This window comes from Gracilinanus agilis, chromosome 3, assembly GCF_016433145.1.
Source record: "Gracilinanus agilis isolate LMUSP501 chromosome 3, AgileGrace, whole genome shotgun sequence".
NCBI classification, from domain to species: domain Eukaryota; kingdom Metazoa; phylum Chordata; class Mammalia; order Didelphimorphia; family Didelphidae; genus Gracilinanus; species Gracilinanus agilis.
The window spans coordinates 312,563,262-312,585,960 of NC_058132.1; positions in this window are offsets into that span (position 1 = coordinate 312,563,262).

Consider the following 22,699-nt stretch of genomic DNA (forward strand, 5'->3'; position numbering starts at 1 on the left):
ATATGGTCTACAGAGGTGATATAATGGTAAGACTAGTGTTCTAGAATCTGAATATCTGGATTCAGTCTCACCTCTGACAATTATTTGCTATGTGACTCTTGAAAGTCCACTTAATTATCCACTTAATTATTAATTATTAATCCCTTGGCCTCACTTTCCATCTCTATAAAATAAAAGGATAAGTTTATATGGCCTTTGATGTTTCTTTAAGTCCCATTTTATGGTCTTATGTTAAATGGCTTTGAGTTCTTTCTGTCTCTAGATTTATGATCCTATAATAAATAAAAAAATGACCTATATATCTATATATAATGCATATATAGACACCTATATATGTGTGCATGTGTTTATATATATGCACACATATATAAACATCCATATAAATATATACACACGCTTTCATTTTTAGGTCCACCATTTTGTGGATGAAAACTACCATGCTGTTTTTTTTTCATGGGTTGGAGAAAGGTCATCATTGTAGATTTGGTTTGAGTTCAAGAATGACTTAGGTGCATGTAATCTTTGGTCTTATTCTCCAATTTCGTTGGCCTTGGAAGAGACTTTCATTTCTTTCTGTTAAAGAAATTCATGCTACCAAGAAACTTGGTAACTTACATTCTGAGAGAGTTTAATTGAGAAGTTAATTGACTTACAAATGGTCACATAGGCAGTAAATGTTAGAGGTGGGGCTAGAGTCAAAATCCTCCTTATACAGAATGACTCTCCTCTATAAAAATAACATAGCAATAATGATGTTATGGATGGTACTTATATATTAGTATTTTTTTTTTATCCTGGGACTCCATTCTAGGAGCATAGGGCCACAACCAGTAGGCAATGGGACACACAGTCGCTCACGGTCACCCAGCTGGGAAGTGTCTGAGCCTGGATTTGAACCTAGGACCTTTTGTCTCTAGGCCTGGCTCTCAATCCACTGAGCTACCCAGCTGCCCCTACTTTAGGTTGCAGTTTCTTTAGCAGATGTAGTTTTTACAGGGTGGGGTTGCTAGCCCCAGCCCAACCCTCCTCCTTTTTTCATCCAGGCTAGGGACTGTCCTTGGCCCAGGAGTGGTAAGGGTGGGCAGTAGGGGTCAAGTGACTTGCCCAAGGTCACACAGCTGGAAGTGTCTGAGGCCGGACTTGAACGTAGGACCTCCAGTCTCTAGGCCTGGCTCTCAATCCACTGAGCCACTCAGCTGCCCCATATATTAGTAATAGCTATTGCTATTGCTATTATATATAGCTATTGCTATTATATAAGTATCACATATTATGTAATATTACTAATAGCTATTGCTATTAGTAATATTACATAATATGTGATACTTATATAATAAAATACTTTAATAATTTAATGTATATTATATATAATACATTATTATATGATATAATATAATAGTGATACTATTACTTTTAGTAATAGCTAGGGCTAATGGTTTTCAAATCATTTTCTGTGTTATCTAATTTGATCCTTAAAATAAGCTTATGAGTTAGATCTATTATTGTCCCCATTTTACAGGTAAGTAAACTGAGGCTCTGACAATTTATGTTATATAACCTTTCATGACCAAAGAAGTAAGACAAATACCTTTAAACTTGACTTTAAAAGCTATTAACACAAACTTCAACTCAAAAACTTCTTCCAGAAGTTATCTATAGACATAAACCAAAGCCAGGAGCTCCTGGTAGGCATAGTTCATTTTCCTATATCATTTCCATATATACACACACACATACACACCCCTACATATATATGTGTGTGAGAGGTATTATTATTGCCCTTATTATTGCTATTATACATTATATATAGAGTGACATATATATTATAGGTGATTAACAAATGCTAATTGATTTGAATTTTTGCAACTTCCATCACCCTAAGGATTCTCAAATAAACATCTAAAAGGATTCCAAAAATAGTAATAGGAGAGTGAAGTGAATTCTGAATATATCTATAATCATAGCCTTCAGACCCATTAATATCATGGGTTTATTTTCTTTCCTATGGTAGGGAGGAGTGGAGCCTGAAAGAACTCCTCTTTTTTTGTATAACTTTCCCTTGATGACCCAGTGCCACTAACAAGTCACAAGGAATGATTGGAGACCTATAAACCTAGATAATGAGCAGCCACAATAAGAAGCAGTCAGAAAGAAAGATCAGATTATGTAGTCATATTCTGAACAGTGAGCAGAAAAGTAATAATAATAGAAAGCAATTATTGAATTCCTCAACTTAATCAATTGTTAAATATTTATTAAATGCCTTCTATGTGCTAGACATTATGCTAAGCACTATGAATATAGAAAGAGGAAAAGGACAATCCTTGCCCTCAAGGAGCTTACAATCTAATAGGAGGAAACAACATACAAACAAATGTACAAACAAAGCTGCTCTATATAGAATAAATAGGAAGTAATTAACAGAGGAAAGGCAGTAGTATTAAGAAGGTTTGGAAAAGACTTCTGGTAAGAGAAAGGAATTTAGTTGCGACTCGAATTTAGAATTTAGAGAGTTCCAAGTAGGCTCACATCACACACAGATCAAAAATATATTTTAAAAATTTCTCTAAAGTTGAGAATTCTACCATCAGTGAATCTTTTCTTGGTGTTAAGCATTCCCTGGATTCTTTTTAAAATTAAAATGAACATATCATTCATTTTTCTGACATCACTATGTTAAACTTAATTCTCTTCTTGCTGTTTGAAATGATCACTCCCCTCTTCTAATTGTTCTCTCTGTACAATAGTTAAATATGTTCAATGTGATAAATATTAGCTTTTCTATGCATTTATTTAAATTCTAATTTATGTTAGAATTATTTGTGTATATGCCTCACCCTTTCTTCCTTCTTTCCACAAAATTGTAAGATCCTTGAGGGCAAAGACTATGCCAGTAGAATGTAAATCCATTGATATCAGAGACTGTCTTCTATTCTCTCACTAGAATTGGTGGCATGTGTTCAAAATCCAATTTTGTTACCTGACAGGTGGGTGACATTTAACAAGTCATTCATTGTCTTGAAGTGTGAGTTCTGTCATAAAAGAAAAAAAGGAGCTTGGACTGTCTGATTTTCAAGGTCCCTTCTTGCTTTAAATTTATAATTACAATGTACTCACTGCCTAGATCAGGGGCCTATACATACTAAGTAATTTAAGATACTTATGGGATTGGACTGGTTGTATCATCTTTGCATCCTCAGCAAATTGTGGTTTATCTTGAACATTTGACAAATTTATTAAATTGCATTGCATTTATCGGGGAGGCTCTTTGCCCCTAACCATTTCACTATGCTCTGGGAGTTGAAAAAGGAGGAAAGACACAAAAATAGAATTTAGATGAGGGGTACAAAGAGCACATAGATACAGGAGAGATTAGAGTAATCCATGGATGTTCTGTCTAAGGCCATTACTGAGAAGAAGGCATATTTTTGTCTTTTTTAAATGACTAGGGATAGTAGTGTTCATCTAAAAGTGAAGCACATGGGATTTAGGGGTTAAAAATAGGTTAGTATACCTTTTGTGAAGTGGCTGCTAAGGGCTGGTGGGTAGAAGTGGTTCTAAGCAAGGATACTGTTTAAGGTAGGTCTTTGCTCCAGTCTGGAAGTAAGAAATTATTTTTTCTTTTTTATGACCAGAGCAAAAACTCATTTTGGAACCCATGTGGAAGAAACTAGAGATTTTTAAGTCAATAATAGTAACTTTTTTCCTTTAAGAAAAAGTAAACAAATGAAATCTTTCCAGGAGTCAAGCTGTTTGAATTTTTTAAAGGGAAGTTCAAAGACACAACCATACTTGGGGAAGAATGATTTGGGGCAATCTTCAAGCTTTCATCCCCTACAGAGTACTCAACTCTCCCTTTCCCTTCAATCTACTTCTACTAGAGTTTGGGCAATGGCTCATTGAAATAGACCAGTGATATCCAAGGTGAGGCATGTGGTACCCCATAAGGATTGATGACCCCAAGAAGTAGGCAATTATCCAGTGAAAAGATATACAGATGGGTTGTATTATTTCCTCTTCAACACAATTACACCATCCTTTTCATCCATTATAACCAAGTATTCTATACATTGTACCCTCCTATCACCATCCTCTTATATGCTGTGCAGGTTGGGGATTGCACAGGTTAGTTATAATCTAAGGATTACAACGGCATCCATACCATTCCTCTTTCCCAATATCCCTATATCCTACTTATGAGATCACTTCAGAAGTGTTGAAAGTTTCCTTCAATATGTTAGTTTTGCTTTCCAGTTCAATGAATAACGATTCTGTATCCTACCTAACCACATATATTTTTTCAATTTTTGTTGGGGAAGAATGAGTAGCACAAAACAAATAGTCATAGATGAGTTATAAGTAGCAACAAGCATCTCACTACATGCTCTTTCTCTCAAAATCTCTCTTTTAAAGTTCTCTTGCATTCTGGAAGGCACTATCATCTTTCCAATTGCCAATACTTTAAAATTTAGTGTCAACCTTACTCCTCACTCTTCTTCAGCTCATTGAGCCATTAAATGATCAAATCTTTCACTTTCTACTTCAATAGCAATTTTAAGATGATTTCCCCTTTGTTTACTCACATAGCTATTGCCCTGGTTCAAGTCCTTTTCTTACTTAATTAGATTATTGCATTCGGTTTCCTAATTTGTCCCTCTTTTCAAGTATCATCCCTCTGCAATGCATACTCTGTCACTCTCCCTATAAATAAATTCTAGTGTCTCCCTATTGTTACTAGAATAAAATATTTTATCTCATTTAGTCTTTTAATGTCTATTTTCATATTTTACAATGCACATAATTATTAGTATAGTAAAACATTCATAAGACTTATGAATAAAGTAATTATATAAATATTGGGTTCAAGTAATTTTTTTTTTACTGATAGGGATAGATGATCAAAAAAGTTTGGAGACACTTGAGAAAGGCAGCAGGGAAAAAAGATGCTCTGATAGCTGTTCCCAAAAAATCTTTTAGATTTTTATTTATGGAGCAACTCAATTATCCTAGCCACCATCACTTAGAGCAGAGATAGGCAAACTGTGGCGGGGGCCAGATGCGGCCCCCTGAAGTGTTCTATCGGCCCTGTGACATTATTCCTAATCTGACAAATAAAATGAGTAGGATACAATATCAATGAAACTTTGAAAGAGTTGCCTAGAAACAGGCTGACAGATGAGCATTTCATTTTCTTTGGCCCCCTCTTTAAAAAGTTTGCCCATCACTGACTTAGAGCAAACCACCTATCCCATTTCCTCCTATAGAAATGGATATTTTGAATTGGGAGGAACTGTAAGGATCGTATTCCCCACCACCTCATTTAATCTTCCTCAACCCCATCTCAGAGCCTCTTTTCTGGATGTTGAAAAGTTCCATTTAATATTTCTTTTAACCTGCTTTTCACAGCTCTAAAGAGGAATATTAAAAAAAATAAAGACTTCCCAGAAATTCTTGGTCAAAATGACTAGATAATTTTGAGTTCTTTTCTACCTTCTTGATAGGACTTCGTTTTTTTTCTGTCTACCCCGATTTCAACTTAGTTCTTCTGTTGTATCCCATTTTCATAGAACTGCAGACTCTCAAAGCAAGAAGAGAACTCAGAGGTCTCCTAGTCTAAACACCTGAAAAGTAATCTTCTTAGTAGCCTTCCAGATAAATCGTTTTTACTTCTTTTCTTTTTTTTTTTTCCTTAAGCTCTCCAGTGAATAGGAGCCTACTAACTCCCAGGGCAGCCCATGCCACTTTTAGATATCTCCCAAAGTTACCCCATCACAGTTTCCACCAACCTTGTTCTAGTTCTGCCCTTGGGGTCCAAGCAGAACAAGTCTAATCCTTTTCCAACAAGACTGCCTTTCAGATCTGAGAAAACAGATGTACTTTCTTCTTAAATCTTCCCGCAACTCCATTTATTTTTTTTCTCCTTTTTGGTATGCTTAGATTTTTCCTCTTTATCTCTTAAAAGCCCAGGATATGACTGTTTAGGAAAGCAGAAGATGCATGCAGGTCATTCAATTTATATGGTAGCTGAACTGTGGTGATAGTAAAAAATAGGATTTATAGTCAACCTTTCTGCTTTTGCTACCATGGGATCACAGAAGTGCAACTCAAAACAGTTAGGTTAACACTTCTTCTTGGAGTCAGATTTGCCCTCATCCCCATCTATGACATATGACCCACTAATTCCTAAATCAGAATTGCTACTTTCTTCCATTTAAACAGAAAATTTAAGTCTATTTGGCTTATTTAAGGTTTGTTATGTCTTAAAAATAACCTATCTTTTTTCCCATTTGTCTTGTGCCTCACTACCAAAATCTTGAACAGAGGTGAAAAAAACAGGTTGTAGAGACTGCCACTTCCAAATTCCTCATTTTACAGGTGAAACAAATCAGGAAAAGAGAAAGTAACATTTTCCCTGAGTTACACAAAATACTTAAGTCTTCCTGGTTCCGAATACTATACTCTATCCTCTCTGCCACCTTTCCTGTCCTAGGCATCTTTGTTTCCACTGCTCAAGATGAGCTTGTAAAATAAAAGACAAAAATCCCTTTCTGCTTGTAAAATAAAAGACAAAAATCCCTTTTTCAAAAGTTTTGTGGAGAAGGAAGTCAAGATGATATGTCCACTTCTAGGTCTTTAGAAGTAGAACCAGGACTAGAAAGTAATTGTCTTAATTCTCTTTCCATTTATAGTTCCTGCTTTGGCAAGTGGGTATTATATTTGTGTATGGGTTTGACTAGAAAACCTCTTAGGTCCCTTTCAGTTCTTCCTACTATTTGGAATACATAGGAAATATATACTATATATCTATTCCAGAAATGCCCCTAAACTCTGCATTGCTTTTCAATTTAAATAACACTTATTTGAATGTACTACATAAAAATAGGACATATAAAGACATCTCTTCCTTATCAACCTCAATTCTTGGGCAAGACAAATCATTAAGTATTTACTAAGCCCTTTTTATGTGCCAGGTATTGTGCTGTGAGATCAGTGTTAAAAAATGCAAAAGTCCCTAGCCCTATGTCTTCACCACAGGCTCAGACTGGGGCTCCTGGCTTCCTCTGAGCCCACACAGATCAGCCCACTTCTGCCCAGATTGCCCTGGGCTGGGATTTCAGACTTCTCCACAGATTGTAAAAGATTCACCTTTCTGCAAGTGGAAGATAATGGAGAAGTCAAGGAGGAAATGCCCCAGATGGGAGAAATGCTCTTTTGTCAGACAGCCCCATTCCCAGAGGACTTTGAATCTTATGGTTGTTATTGTGGTCAAGAAGGAAGGAGAGATCCTGGTGATCCTTTGGACAGGTGTTTTTCATAGCACTGTTGCTTGGAATAAGTGAAGAAATTTGGCCGTGTATTAGAGAGGAGTTCAAGGTCTGAAGTGACACATGAAGAATTTCTGTGAGAAGCTTTTGTGCTCCTGTGATCAGTCAGATTGCTGCTGAGTATATGGCTGCTGCTTTGTTCAATGAAAGTCTCAGATTCTGGAGCAGATCCAGATGTCAGGAGAATGGAACACTATGTGAAGACATTAGCCATGAATGGCCTTTGGGTCCCACTGATTTAGGGAGCAGGAGCTCAAATTCCGATGAGAACAGCAATGAAGAGTTTATGGCTTCCTTTAGGGGAGATTTCATAAGAAAGAAAAGATTTTGGGGGAAGCCATTTGTCTCTACTGGTTCCAGATTAGTCAATGGACAATAATTTGAATTTCCTTCATCAAAGACACCAAAAGGAAGTCTTTTAGATCTATATTATTCCAAACTTAAGCTTTCTGGAGCCCCCAAATGCCTCACCTGCTGAATAATTCATTATAATAATAACTCTTGCACATTTTCCCCATAGGTGTGATGGGAAAATTGGTTGAGAAAATAAAGAAGATGCCTTAAAAATTAAGAGCAACTTTGACACACATAAGTCATTATTATTGCCAGACTTATTAGATTGCAAAACCAGAGGGGTCAGGATGTTTATAATCTGCTGGGAGAGACAACATAGAAATAATCATGAACAAATCAGATATATACAGGATAACTTAGAGTAAATCTCAGGGTGAAGGCACAAGCATGAAAAGAGATAGGGAAAGAACTCTTGTAGATGGTGGAATTTTAGCTGAGAGTTGAAGAAAACCAGGGAAACTGAAAATCAGAGATGACAGGCAAGGAGAATGTAGAGAGCTGGAAAATTGGAGGTCATTTACTAATAACAGGTAGGAGACCACTGAAAGTGGATGTTAGAGTAGATGAAAAAGAGTTAAAGTAAATTATCGGAAAGGAAGGGGCCAGGCTTTGTAGCACTTTAAAATCATTTTTAAAATTTGATTCTAGTCATGATGGTGAGTGAAGTATGACTTGGCCAGACCTATGATTTAGGAAGATCACCACTACTCTAGAAGGATTGAATGTGAGAAGAAATGAGACAGTGAACAAACCAGCAGGATATTGCAACAGTCCAAGAGGTGAAGGGGACCTGTACTGGGGTGGTGGCTTTATCAGAGGAGAGAAGAGAGATGCATATGAGATAAATTGCAAAGGTTGAATTGATAGGATTTAACAACAGATTGGATATGGGGAGGGCTAGAGAGAAAATGAAGAATTAAGAATGACAGCTAGATTTCAAACCTTTGTAACTTTAAAAATGGCGGTGCCTTTGATTGTAAAAGCAAAAGTAGCGTACGTGGAAAATTTGAGGCAAAATGTTGAGTTCAGTTTTAGACACATTGATTTTGAGATGTCTTCAGGACATAATAGTTTATGTTATCCATAGTCTTTTGGAGATAAGAAACTAAAAGTCAGAAGAGAAATGGTTAGATGAATAGTTGTGGGAGTTCTCCGTATAGAGATGACAATTGAGTCCATGGGAGCTGGAAGTTTAGAGGCTCTAACAAGCCAAATGGTCTTAGCTTTTAGGAAAGAGCCCAAGGAGACAAAGAAAGTTGTTTGCTTTAGTCTTACGTCCTGTTAGCATGAATAAAATATGACATGATATTGTACAGACAACCATATTTGGGAAGGAAATCAAAGCAACTGAATTTTAGGCGAAGGTACATCATTAAGTAGGAACCTGAGAAAGGCACTTTAACTTGCTCAATCTCTATGCCTTCATATGTCAAAAGGGAAAGTTAGACTAGGTACTTGACAAGACTTCTTTTAAATGTGCTGATTTCATAGTCCAGTGCAGTAGGTCTGCTTACTCCTTGTGGGAAGAGCCCACATAGAGTATCTTGAAAGGGTTACCAATAAAATAGTTCAATTATGGCAGCTGATCTGGGTCTTTTGTTGTTTTGGCTTTGTAAAAGAGAATAAGAGGGCTAATTCTGGTTCAAAGTTATGATTTCCATACCTTATAGATGCTGCCTTTATTTCTAGGGAAGTTAGCAAAATTTTCATTACTCTCCAAAGGAAAACTGTTTATGAGTTGGACTTGTGTTTTCTAGTATTTAATCATCTTTTCTTCTCTTTGGATTTTCATCACTTTTAGAGATGTTTCCACTTACTTTCTTGAAATTTATAGCTCCTCAAAAAGTATCATCAATTTATATCTTTCCCCATAGATTTTTCTTTGACTTTGGGTTGGTTGTTTGGAATTCATTGCAATAGATGTTGCATTTTTGATAGCATATTTCCTAGTGTTTTAGCCAGAGTGATTTATAATGTTGTACAAGAAGGCTTGATTTTGACAGGCTTAACACTGATGAATTAGGCAAAATATTTCTCAATCACAAACTCTGCAAAGCCTTCTTTCTGATTTGAAGCACAAGTTTTCTCAGATGGGATCAGAGAGGATTGAATCAGTGAATAAAACATGAACTAAACATCTTACAATGTCCCCAGATTATTTAAAGGCATTTATTTAGCAGAGAAACACAATTTTGCCTTAGTACAGAATACCTACCTGTTTTTAGTCAAAAGATTCTAGGTAAAAAACAGTCTGCCATCATGTCTAAGTGAGAAGTGACATCATAGGGCTGAGGTGATCATGTAATTCAATCCCACATTTATGGGTGAGGAAACCAGGGTATAGGAGGTTTAAATGGCCCAAAGTTACATAACCAGTTAGCATCAAAGATGGCATTTGAACCAAAGTGTGCTCTTTTCAGAGCAAGCATGGCAATGTTTTTTATACTATCCTATCCTACCATATATATGCACATACACACATATGCATACACAAAAGAATATGAGCAAATACATATATATATATACTATATGTACATACAGATATATACATATATACCCTTTTATACAAATATGCATGTCCATTGGATGTATACAAGCCAGATTAGCTCTTTTGTTAAATTTTCCAGTTCTAAGGCATGACTAGAAAAAGAAGACAATGTTCTCATCTATGAAATGCTGGGGAATTACAAATCCAGACTTTCCTAAAATCACAGCACATGAGTAGCAAATAGCTTTCCTATAATTTTATCCAGATTATGTATCAATAGTTTTTTTTTTAATAAACCCTTACCTTCTATCTTAGAATAAATACTGTCTATTAGTTACAAGGCAGAAGAATGATAGGGACTAGACAATGGGGGTTAAGTGACTTGTCCAGGGTCACATAGCTGGGAAGTGTCTGATGCCAGATTTGAACCCATATCTGGGCCTGGCTCTCAATTCGCTGAGCCACCTATATGCTCCCAATACAATTTTTAATAATTTTTTCTATTTCACAATATATTTTCTTGCTCTCCAAATCCCTAAGATGGCAAATAATATGATATAGATTGTGCATATGTTGTCATATAATACATATTTCTATGTTCATCATGCTGGGAAAGAAGACACCATCATTTACACTAGAGAAAAATTCATGGGGGAAATAAAGTGAAGTATTGTGTGTTTCAATGTGCATTCAATGTGCCATCAATTTCTTCTATGGTGGTAGATAACCTTCTTCATCATGAGTCCCTGAATCCTTGCATTACTGACAATAATGAAGTTATTTACAGTTGATCATCATACATTATTGCTGCTTCTGTGTACAGTGGTCTCCTGGTTTTGCTCTGAATTAATTTGAAAGAAGGAAGTTGCAGGGAGGTAATAATCTGATTATGTTTTCCCCCTCAAGTTTAAATACTATTGAGAGCAGAATCCTGGCTTCTTCTTCTAATCTTCCCTGAGACTTTAGAAATTTTAAGAAACATTCAGCCGAGATTTCATATGCTCAGTGTGATTAACAGACACAAATGATAAAAACGATGGCTCTATTTGTATTGACATGATGATGAATTCCTTTCCAGAGGGTGCATTTCTACCTACAATGTTGAACTGATTTGAAGCAAAATTATGTCAAACTGTAAGTAAATGGCTTTAATCTCTCTGGGCCTTAATAAATTAATTTGTTAAATGAAGGCATTAGACTTGATGATCTCTATAGTCACTTTCATCAGTGAAATCCAATGAAATAAATGATCAAAAATATGAAGGACCAGTTTTTAGAAGAATAAATGCAAATTACCACAATGTGAAAGATTTGCTCTAGATCAGTCTGAGTAAGAAAAACACAAAGTAAAACAATTCTGAGATGTTTTACATCTAGCAAAGTGACAAAGATGATAAAAACAAATTCAGATCATTGTAGCGATGACTACAGGAAGACAGTTACTAATATTCTAGAGCTGGGGTCAGGAACTAGGCTAACATTTCTGGGAAACAATTTGGAATTATATGAGAAAAGTTTCTAAACCCTTCATAATCTTTAAACCAGCAATCATGCTAATGGGGAATAATAAAGATAACAATATAACAATTATTATAATAAGTCATATTTGTAGAGAGCTTAAAGGTTTGCAAAGAGCTTTACAAGTATTTTCCCAGCAACTCTGGGAGGTAGGTTTTATTATTATTATCCTCATTTTACAGATGAGGAAATTGAGGGAGACAGAATTTGAATTGTTTGCCTAGGGTAATACAGTTATTAAGTGTCTGAAGCCAGAAATAGTTCAAGGAGGTTAGTAACAGAAAAGACTAATACAATAAAAGAGCCATTTTGCCTCACAAAACACACACACATATGTTCACGTGTGCAAGCACACACACACACACACACAAAATGAACCCTGGAAACAAATTGACTTCTTACTCATGGAAGAATTGTTAACATGAACTGTATCCCCTGAGTGTGATGGAACGTTATTGTACCATCAAGAATTATGAATACAAGTAATTTCTTAAAGATAAGAGAACTCTTGTTCCTAGTAATGACGAGTTGAGAAGGCAGAACCAAGAGAATAATATGCATGATATTACATTAATGTAAATGGTAACACTAAGAAGCAGTGCTATATTGATGAATTTTAGGAGAGTTTCTTTAGAGGAAATCTATATATCCTTAATAGAGAGGTAGGGTTTAAAGATATGAAAATTCAGTATATAGGACTAGACTTTAACATTAAATCTAAGGTTGGCTTTGTCTAAATCATTTCCTTTGTTAAAAGGAAAGATTCAATAAGGGGAATATGGTAAAGATAAAAGTAATGAATGTGGTAAAGAATAAAAAGCCATTAATATGGCTGACAAAATATCCTATTAAGGCATCTAGAGGATGGTGAAATGGAATCAGGAATTTTCTGACTTCCTAATACTACACTCCTCTTTTTGAGCCAAGTTCGACTCAGGTCAGTTTGGGTCACATGACAGAGAGGAAGACTTATGCCTTTGACTCTTTAATTGTAATTGTAATGTAATTGTAAATGTATTTGTAACCATAAACAAGTCACTTATTGTGAAACTCACTTATGAGCTTCAGTTGCTTTATCTATAAAATGAGATAATGACATTTATGCTTCCCTCCTCACAAAATGAATTTGAAGAAAAGAATTTGTAAAATTGATAAACTTGTATATAAATATAACCTATTATTAGCTCTATTTTTGACCTGGAGTGGGGAACATGTAAAGAATAATCACTTCAGAAGATCAGACTCATGATCAAAGTCTGCCTTGATATTGGTATCTCCTATGTCTTACTATTTCTCTTTTTTTTTTCAGGACCCTGACTTGGTGCATAGTCCATTCACTGTAGGGTCCCTAATTTTCTTTGAATGTACTTCTGTCTACTTTCATTAATGCTTTCATTGCTTGTCTATAGGATAGAGATATTATCCATTTGCCCAGCTGGATTATGCCTTCTTTTTGCTCCGTTTAGATGATTGATCTAATCCTTGGACATCTAGTCTAATCTATGTTTCCTGAAAGATATTCCTTAGTATTTTATTTCTGGTGAGGAAAGCAGATGTGGGGCCATGTCTTCTTACCTGGTTTCTTTGACCTTTCCATTTATTCATTCTATGCTGGAATATCATAACCTCTCCCCCTCCTACCACTGATACCTTTGGCAGTACCTTCTAGCATTTAACTCCCTCTCATCGTATCATTAGCTTAACTAACTCTTGGTCCAGGTTTCTCTATTTCTAACAGATTCTGTGGCCACCTATGTTTGAGGTTTGATGAATAGGATCCTGTAAACACAGGGAAATGCTCTCTAAAGAGTAAATTTGGAGAAGAATTCATCCAGGGATCAATGGGTCTTTCCACCCAACCCATGTCCAACCCACTTACCGATTTTGTTTCTTCAATTAACAGTGGTTCCCAAACTTTTTTGGCCTACCTCTCCCTTTCCAGAAAAAAATATTACTTAGCCCCATGGAAATTAATTTTTTAAAATTTTAATAGCAATTAATAGGAAAGATAAATGCACCTGTGGCCATCACCACTCCCCTGGATTGCTGCAGCACCCACCAGGGGGTGGTGGCGCCCACTTTGGGGAATCACTGAATTAGAATGAGAGCTCTTTGACAATAGATTACTTCACGTTTTTTGTAACCCTAAAGCTTAGCATATGTGTTTAATAAGTGTTTTTATTCACTTGACCATCTATTCACTTAATCAATCAATCATTCATCTCTTTTTTTGTTCCCTCTATCCTATAAAAGTCAAGCAAGGTTTTTCACCAACTTCTCCCTTTTTGTCTCCCATTGAGATCCTAGTAGCATTGTATAATCAGTTCAATTCATTTTGTTTCAATTTAGTTGGACGTTGCTAGTGGGAATGGGTAACTTGGATTAGTTGATAGCAGGTCTTGAAGCCAAGAAGACCTGAGTTTAAGTCTCATCTCCAACACATACTAGTTCTGAATCCCAGACAAGTTACTTAAGCAACTCCAGTTTAATTCTAGATAAGTAGTAGTCTAGTATCCCAGGCAACACGCTAAGACAATAAGCTATTATCAGCAATGCAAGGATCTAGGGCAACACCAAGGGTCTCATGATAAAAAAAAAAAGCTATCCCCTACTCTAGAAGGATCTGACTGGAGTCTGAATAATGATGGAAACATGTTATTCTTTATTTTATTTCCTCCATGAATTTTTCTCTAATGAAAGCATCATGTGTCTTGTTTTACAACACCCCTAACATGGAAATATGTATTGTATGATAATGCATGTCCAATGTATGTCATATTACTGCTGTGTTGGAGAGGATGCAGGGAGGTAGAGAGCATGGATTGCAAAATGTCAGAAAATGATTATTTTAAATTGTTATCAACATGTAATCTGGAAAAAATAAAAATAGATTCTAAGTTAAATCTTACCCATTTCCTCCTCTAAAATGGTCTTGGGAACAAACTAAGTTTTGGACATTTAAAGAAAAGCTGGACAAAACTAAGGGAACATATTTTGCAAAATATATTTATCATCCTAGGAATTTCAATCATGTGTCTATCTTTCTTGAGTTTATTCTAACTGATCACTGTATATATATATACATATATATATATGTATATATATATATACACATATGTATGTATATATATATATACATATGATCTTTTAAAATTGTGCAGAAATAGAGAAAGGAAGAAACAAGGAATTTTTAAAATTGCATTGAACTTAAACCTTTTGATGCTTTTCCAGTANACATATATATATATATATATATAGTGGAGTGTGTTCATGGCATCCATATATATTTTCCCAGGGTCTTTTGCTTACTAGAGGAACATGAGGTTCATAAATTCAGTCTTTCATAAGTAGAATTGAGTAAATAATGCTTTCACTTAACAAATACCTATATTAATTTGTGCACGCATATTGTATTCAAAAACCCTCAAAAACTTTTGAGAATAGACTTTTGGGAAAAGGTTGGGACAGTCTAGATGTGGTGAAAAGAAAATTTCTTTGGTGTATAGAATTAGAGCTATAAGGAATGTTTCAGGTCATTACATCCAAGCCCTTTATTTTATAGATTACAAAACTGAGGTACAAAGTAGTTCAGTGACTTGCCCAGGGTCATAGAACTATTAATTATATGAGACAGGATGCAAACCCTGGTCTCTAATTCCAAGTCCAAAGCTCTCTATACTATAACATCATGTTTCATGTAAAAGCAGGAATTTAAGCATCATAACAAGTCATATCAATACTAAAACCTACAAAAATCATATAATGCCTTTTCTCTTTTTTTGTGTGTGGCTACAATCCTACGGTAAAGGCCCAGGCTTACATATTCAATTCAATTAAGGGCTCAATTTTTTTTCAGAATTCCAGAATTTTCCACATCATTTAAAATGCTGATTGACATTTATGAAGATATAAAGTCAAACCTGAATAAAGTGATGCCACGAGTGACTAGATGCTGGCTGTATATGAATTCAGACATGCTCAAGGCTTGGCAAAGCCTGAACTTTCCTAAGTGAAAACTGGAAACAAATGTTATCCTTTTGTCATCTGACATTTGAAAATTCATTGACCTTTATCTTGCTTGCAACAATGTTGTGATTTTATTTCACATGCTTCCTCATTTCCTTCTCAGGTAAAATTGTTCCATCTTTATTACAGTGTGAAGGAGCCTCCAGAGTTCTGACCTCATTGTTCTTCATCACTATTCATGATGTTCAGCATGAGAATTTGTTTGTTTAAGGAAGACTATTTGGGATTTTGGTCCTGTTCACAAAGAGGGACATTGTGTATTTCATATGTTTTTATAACAATCTTCCCAAGATAATGGGGAATTTAAGTCAGGGGAAAAAAGAGGAAGGAGAGGTTGCAAAATGGAATCCAAAGAGAAAAAAAATATATGAGTAGGTGTCGTAATAACCTTTGGAGAAAGGAAGTACCATGTTTCCATTACAGAGGGGAAGGAGGTGCAATTAAATTTAGCGCCACATTTATTAAGCACCTACTTTGTGCAAAGAACTGGACTACAGATGAAAATTTCTTCACTCAAGGAGTTTATAGCCCAGTGAGAGATAATAGAGTATGTGCACAAAAAGTAAACATATAATCATTTAGGGAAGTAAAAAGCAGTAACTTGGGTCTGATAGCTGAAAGAGCACATTTGCTAAATCAACAAAAAATAATAATACGATCTGTGTGGGACACTATGGTAATTCTAATATCATTTTTGTCTCAATTTTGAATTAGTCACGATTAACTTTTGGAATATAAAACTGGGTTCTTCTTATCATTGTCTTCAGCATAATGTCCAATTTAATTCAGCAAACATTTAAGCGCCTAGTAGGTGCAGAAGACTTGGACATAAAAATGAAGAAAACATGAAGTAGTTCCTGTCCTCAAGGATCTTATATTATACTGGGGTAATGCAACAGGCATATAGAAAAGTTATTTCAAAAGATTAGGAGGATGGGTGACCGTTAAGAGCACGTGTGTGTGTTTGTAGGGGCAAGTAATACTTATGTATGATGTTATTTCTTCCCTGAACCGTGAAGGAAGCTTGCGATTCTATGTAGCAAAGGTGAAGTAAGTTTGATTTTTAGACATAGAAGTCCACGGAAGCGACTAATTCACATATGCATACAAAAATACACACACACACACATCCAGATGCTATTAGTACCACAATCACTACCATTACCATCACCACCACCAACACTACCACTACCACCATTACTGTTACTCACAAGTACACAAACAGCTGTTTCATGGCCAGTTAACTTGTATTAATATGCCCAAATTACTTGACCTCTCGAGTACTCAGTTTTATCATCCAAGAGTCGAAGGACTTGAAGAAAGTTTTTAACCTGGTATCTTTGAGCTTTTCTTTTTTGTTATTTAAAAAATGATGACTGTATTTCAGTAAAACTGGTTTCCTTTGAGATCATATGTATTTTATTTCATATTTTAAAGAAGTTTTTCAGAAAAGTGATTCAAATGCTCCCTCCGATTGCCAAAGGGATCCAAGACCTTCCTCAAAAGGTCAAAAGCAAAAACAATTGAACTAGATGATCTTTTTTTCAGCACTAAAGTGACTTCCCTTCTTTGAATCTTAAATAGGAAGATTGGATTTCCCTTGTGATTTATTCCTAATCTGACATTCTGTCATCACTATTGAAGAAGAAATACACAGTGCCCTGAATTTGGACCAGGAAGCCCAGGTTTAACCCAGCTCTTTGTCTCTGCCACTAATTATATGTCCCTTGGGCAGGTCACTTACTTTTTACAAGCCCATTTTCTCATCTTAAATTTTGGGCATCACCTACCTCACTTGGTTATCATGAAGAAAAAACTTTACAACTCATAAAAGCTTTAGGAACATATACTATCATTCCTTTAGCACTTCCTTGTACCACTTTCCTTGCAATAGTTAGTACAAGAGAAGGAAGGTTACAAAAGAGCTTTTCCCCTTATCAACCAGCTTTCCTTGATTGGCTGTTTTCAACACACACACACACACACACACACACACACACACACCAACCAACCAACCAAAAAAACACTGTTTGTAGTGACCAAGCTCTTATTTAACTAGAGCCATGGAAATGAGTTGCTGGAGGAAGGAGGGGATATTAACTGTGGTATGAGGTGTCAGAGTGAGGATATTATAGTGCAGCTAATGCTTTTTACTAATAGTAAAAGATATACGCTCCAAGTACCTGGAAGACCTCCTAGAGTAAAATGGGAGTCATTCATCAGCTAAAGCTTTAAGGTATCATTTAATTTGAGAAGTGAGAGAAATTAAATTATTCTTAGGAGGGCAATGCAAATTCCATTCCAGGTAATGGAATGAAATATTGATTCAATGCAGTACTTACTGAATGTAGGCTGAGTTATGCCATTTACCTAGAGCCTGGAAGGCAAGGAGCACAAGGGTTCCTAGATACTTATTTACTTTTTGTACAGCAAGACATAATTCATGGATGCAAATATGATTCCCTTGCTTACCATGGCACACTAGTGATCCCAGATGGAACTCACAGAAAGGTTTGCTTTTCCAATTGATAAAATAGCTGGGCTTTAGTTAGAAGGGAAGAAAAAGCAAGACGAAGAGAAGGAAAAAAAACAAAGAAAAAACAAAGAAAGAGAAAGAAAGAGAGGAATGAAGAAAGAAAAGTTAAAAAAAGAAGAAAGGAAAAAAGAAAACAGGAAGGAAGGAAAGAGAGAAAAGCAGAATTCATTGTTTGAAATAAATGGATTTTGAAACACTTAAGAACTCTGATCAATGCAATAATAAACCAGGATTCCAAAGGTCCAGCAGGAAAGCATGCTATCTCCCTCCTGACAGATGTGATGGACTCAAACTACAAAATGAAGAATACATTTTCTGAGTCTGAAAATATGGGAATTTGTCTTGTTCAACTCTGTATATTTGTTACAAGGGTTTTGATTTTCCTTATTCTTTTTAAATGGTGTGAGGGACTGTAGAATACTAAAAAGGGGTTAGGGTTGACAGTCAAAAAAAAAGAAAAAAAGAAAAAAAGAATCAATTCAGCATTTTCTTCATTCATGGAAAAAAAGCAGAAGGAAACTTAGACAAGTAGGCGAGCTTTGAAAGTTACATACTTAATTTATTATATAACATGAAAAGGCAAAAAGTGGTATACATGACAGATTTGCAGTTTCATGTGCAAGCCTCCTTTTTACTGTTTTACTTTGTATATGAAAATGTTCATTTTGTTTGATATTAAGTTCAGAATAAGACAGGCAATTAAAAAAAAAAAGAAACAAGTGGAACCCTACACTATAGCCAGTCTTGTAGCAGAAGGCATCCTTGGATTCAGCCCGGGCTTTACCTATGCTATATCACTTTGAACAAGTGGCCTGCTTTTACTGGCTCTCAGTTTTTTCATAGATAATAGTAGTATTGTTGGAGCAATAGTAGTCATAGTAGTAATAACTGGCATTTATACCACTCTTAAAGTTTGTGTAACACTTTGCATACATCTAATGTGAAATCTCATTGTGACACAGTAATTCTTCACAATAAGGTCCATGCTATTATCCTCATTTTGCAGATGAAGAACCTGAGAAACAGAGAAGTTAAGCAGCTTACTCAGGGTTGCACAAATTTTAAATATCAAGATAAGGTTAATCTCAGTTTTTACTGACTCCAAATTCATCATTCCTTTATTCTATATAGTAAGATCTCCTTTTATGGGACCAATACATTTCAAGGACTCTCATATAAGTTCAAAATTGTGCATAACAGCGAACTCCATTATTTAATAAGAATTTTTTAGGCACTTTATACCTTTCTTAGGCTTACCAGAGTTACCAGTATCACTACTCTTATACTTTAGGGCCATTATTAATAACTAAATAGTGTTAAAACAAAGAGGAGAAGCACTGCTCTTATATGGACAGGACTATTACAAATGAGAACTCTAGACAAAGACAGATGCAGGAACTAACATTTGATGCAAAACAAGATAATGATTCACACTAACTCTTGTCAGGGTGAGAATGAGCATGATTGAGTGAACTGCTGCAAGATTTTATCCTGTTTGGGAAAATTGTGCAGATTTAGCATGCAATCAAAATTTTTATTTTATATATTTTTCTGCCTTTATTGTTTTTGATTGTCAATCTTATATATTTGGATTTGCATGTGCTGAGTTCATGTAAAATGATGTCCTACTATATGCCATGTTGAGGGGTTTGGACTACATAGCAGATAGGGGGCCCAGTGGATAGAGCTTTGGACTTGGAATCAGGGAAGATCTGATTTCAAGTCTGAACTTGAATACTTATTACATTTGTGACTCCAAGGAAATCAATTAACCCCAGTTTGTCTCAGTTTCCTCATCTGTAAAATGGAGTTAATAACAGCATCTACCTCTCAGAACTGTGCAACAAGGTAGTACATTAGATAGAATGCTAGGTCTGGAGTCACAAATAACTTCTCTGTGGGCCTCATCATTAAAATAAAAGTTTTTGATTAGATCATCTCTGAAGTTCCTTCTAACTTTCACATTTTATGATTCTATCTTCTTCTTTCACTATCATTAATATTACACATTTGTTCTCATTCATTAGGTTATACCTAGTGTAATATATTTATTATCTTACATATCCATTATACTTATCATTATATATCTATCCAATATTCTTGTATTTATCGTTTTTCCTCCCCATTTTCAAGTTTAACCCTGAGTCAGAAGAAAAGGAGCAGCAAGTCCTTAAGGAATCTCTGCAAAGAATAAAATAACATTATCACAAATTTTCAGCAGAACTAGAATTGAAATGAACATTTCTTTACTTTCACCAATCTTCCAGTTCTGCACTCATTTCCTGCTTGTCCTTTTATTTATTATTTATTATTCCCTTCCTACCAAAACATTTATTTAAGAAAGAATCTGATAAAAATAATTCATACTATGTTAACAATAACTGATATGGAACATGGCCTTATACTCTTAAAGTATATGGATGATTTCATTTTTTGGATTTCTATCCCCTGCACCTAGTACAGTGTCTAGTACCTACTAAACTCTTAATAAGTACTTCTTTTTTTTTTTAAATTTTAAACCCTTAACTTCTGTGTATTGACTTATAGGTGGAAGATTGGTAAGGGTAGGCAATGGGGGTCAAGTGACTTGCCCAGGGTCACACAGCTGGGAAGTGTCTGAGGCCGGATTTGAGTACTTCTTTTTTTTAAAACCCTTACCTTCTATCTTAGAATTAATACTGTGTATTGGTTCCAAGGCAGGAGAGTGGTAAAGGCTAGGCAATGGGGGTTGAGTGACTTGCCCAGGGTCACACAGCTAGGAAGTATCTGAGGCCAGATTTGAATCCAGGACCTCCCATCTCTAGGCCTGGCTCTCAATCCACTGAGCCACCTAGCTGCCCCCATTCATCAATACTGCTTGATTGAAATAATGCCATTTTTGATGGAAGGGGAGGAGAAATTGACGTTTTGGTCATCATTAAAGATTTAATCAAAACTTGAAATTCTTGTTATACACAAGGTAGAGAATTATTTTTCTTTTGTTTTCATATTCATTTTGTTTTTGAGGAGAATGTGTTAAAATTATGGAGAGCTTGCTCTCAGTGCCCTTAAAGCCATTTTATATTCACTTACTTGGGCTTCAGGAGAAGGCAACCCTAAATATTTCTATTATACACTATGAAAGGGAATTCTTTATTCTCTTTGTCTATGTTGAGTTAATCAACCAAAAACTTAAAAACACCCCTACTTAACACTAAGAAAGGGAGTTCATAGACACTTACTTGGAGAGCTCCACCCTTTTAACTCAGTCAGAAACTTGTGAATCCTTTAATAAGAGTTTACACCTTTAGAGGATGAGAGGTGTGAATCCCACAGACACTGCAAGACAATTTGGAAACTGTGATTGGCCCCTGTGAAGAGGGGAGGAGACAAGAAGTCACCATAAAAGCAGTCCCTGAACTCAGTCTCAGAAAGCTGAGTCTAGTGGAGAGTGAACTCCAAGAAGGAAGTCAGTTTAAGGAAGAAGGTTGACTCAAAAAAGAAAGTAGGCCTCAGGAGTCACCTTCAGCTTCATTCATTGTCTTGACCTGCTTCTTGGAGGAAACTTGGGTGATTGGATAGCTGGTTTTCCCTTCCTGTCTTCTGGAGATAGTTTAATTCTGATCGAAGGTTAACAAGCCCTGGCTGAACTAAGCACTGGAACAATATTTAGTTAGATAGGTTAATGTCTTCTCTACCCTTTTGCATTTCTCTACCTTCATTCTTTTTACTTCTTTTATAAATAAAAGATTTATAATTTTCGTATATTTAGCCAAAGCATTAATTTTAACACTTACAAATTTGAAATAGTTGAGGAATTTCTACCATGGTTTAGAAATGATTTTTACAGGTGGAGTTTTAATTCTATAATTCATTATTATTGTTAATTATTATTTTTCTTTTTTCTTTAGGGCAGTATATTCACAGAGCTCATTGGGGTCTCTATTTTAGTTGGAGAAAAGATTCATCCTTTCATTAGGTTGATCAGAAGTTATCTGCTCTAGTTTGTTTTTCTTCCTTCTCTTTCTTAGGGTTCTGAGCGAGTGCTTTTGGAGTAGATGAAATTGAAAATGATCAGAAAATGTGGAAAGGGAAGAAAACAAATGTAATAGCTATTTGTAGTTAGTTCTCTCACTTCCCCTCTTCCATACTTTAAAATTTCTGTTTTTACTTGTCCTTACCACCTTTGTCACAGAAAATAAGGTAGTCCTTCTTTTTCCCAAGGTTCATACACTAGAGCCCATGATCCCGTCCCTTATTGTTGCTTCTTAAACTCTGACTCTTTTGTCATTCCCTTTCCTCTTCTTCAATTTAGTAGGATCTTTCCCTTCTGCTTACAAAAGTAGTAAAGCTTCTCAAGAAAAAAAAATTCCTTTTGTTCTGTAAGCCACATAAACCACCAGCCTATTTTTTTCTCTTCACTGTTAGACTACAAGAATAGATTTTCTAAACTTCTGTGTGTATGTGCATGTG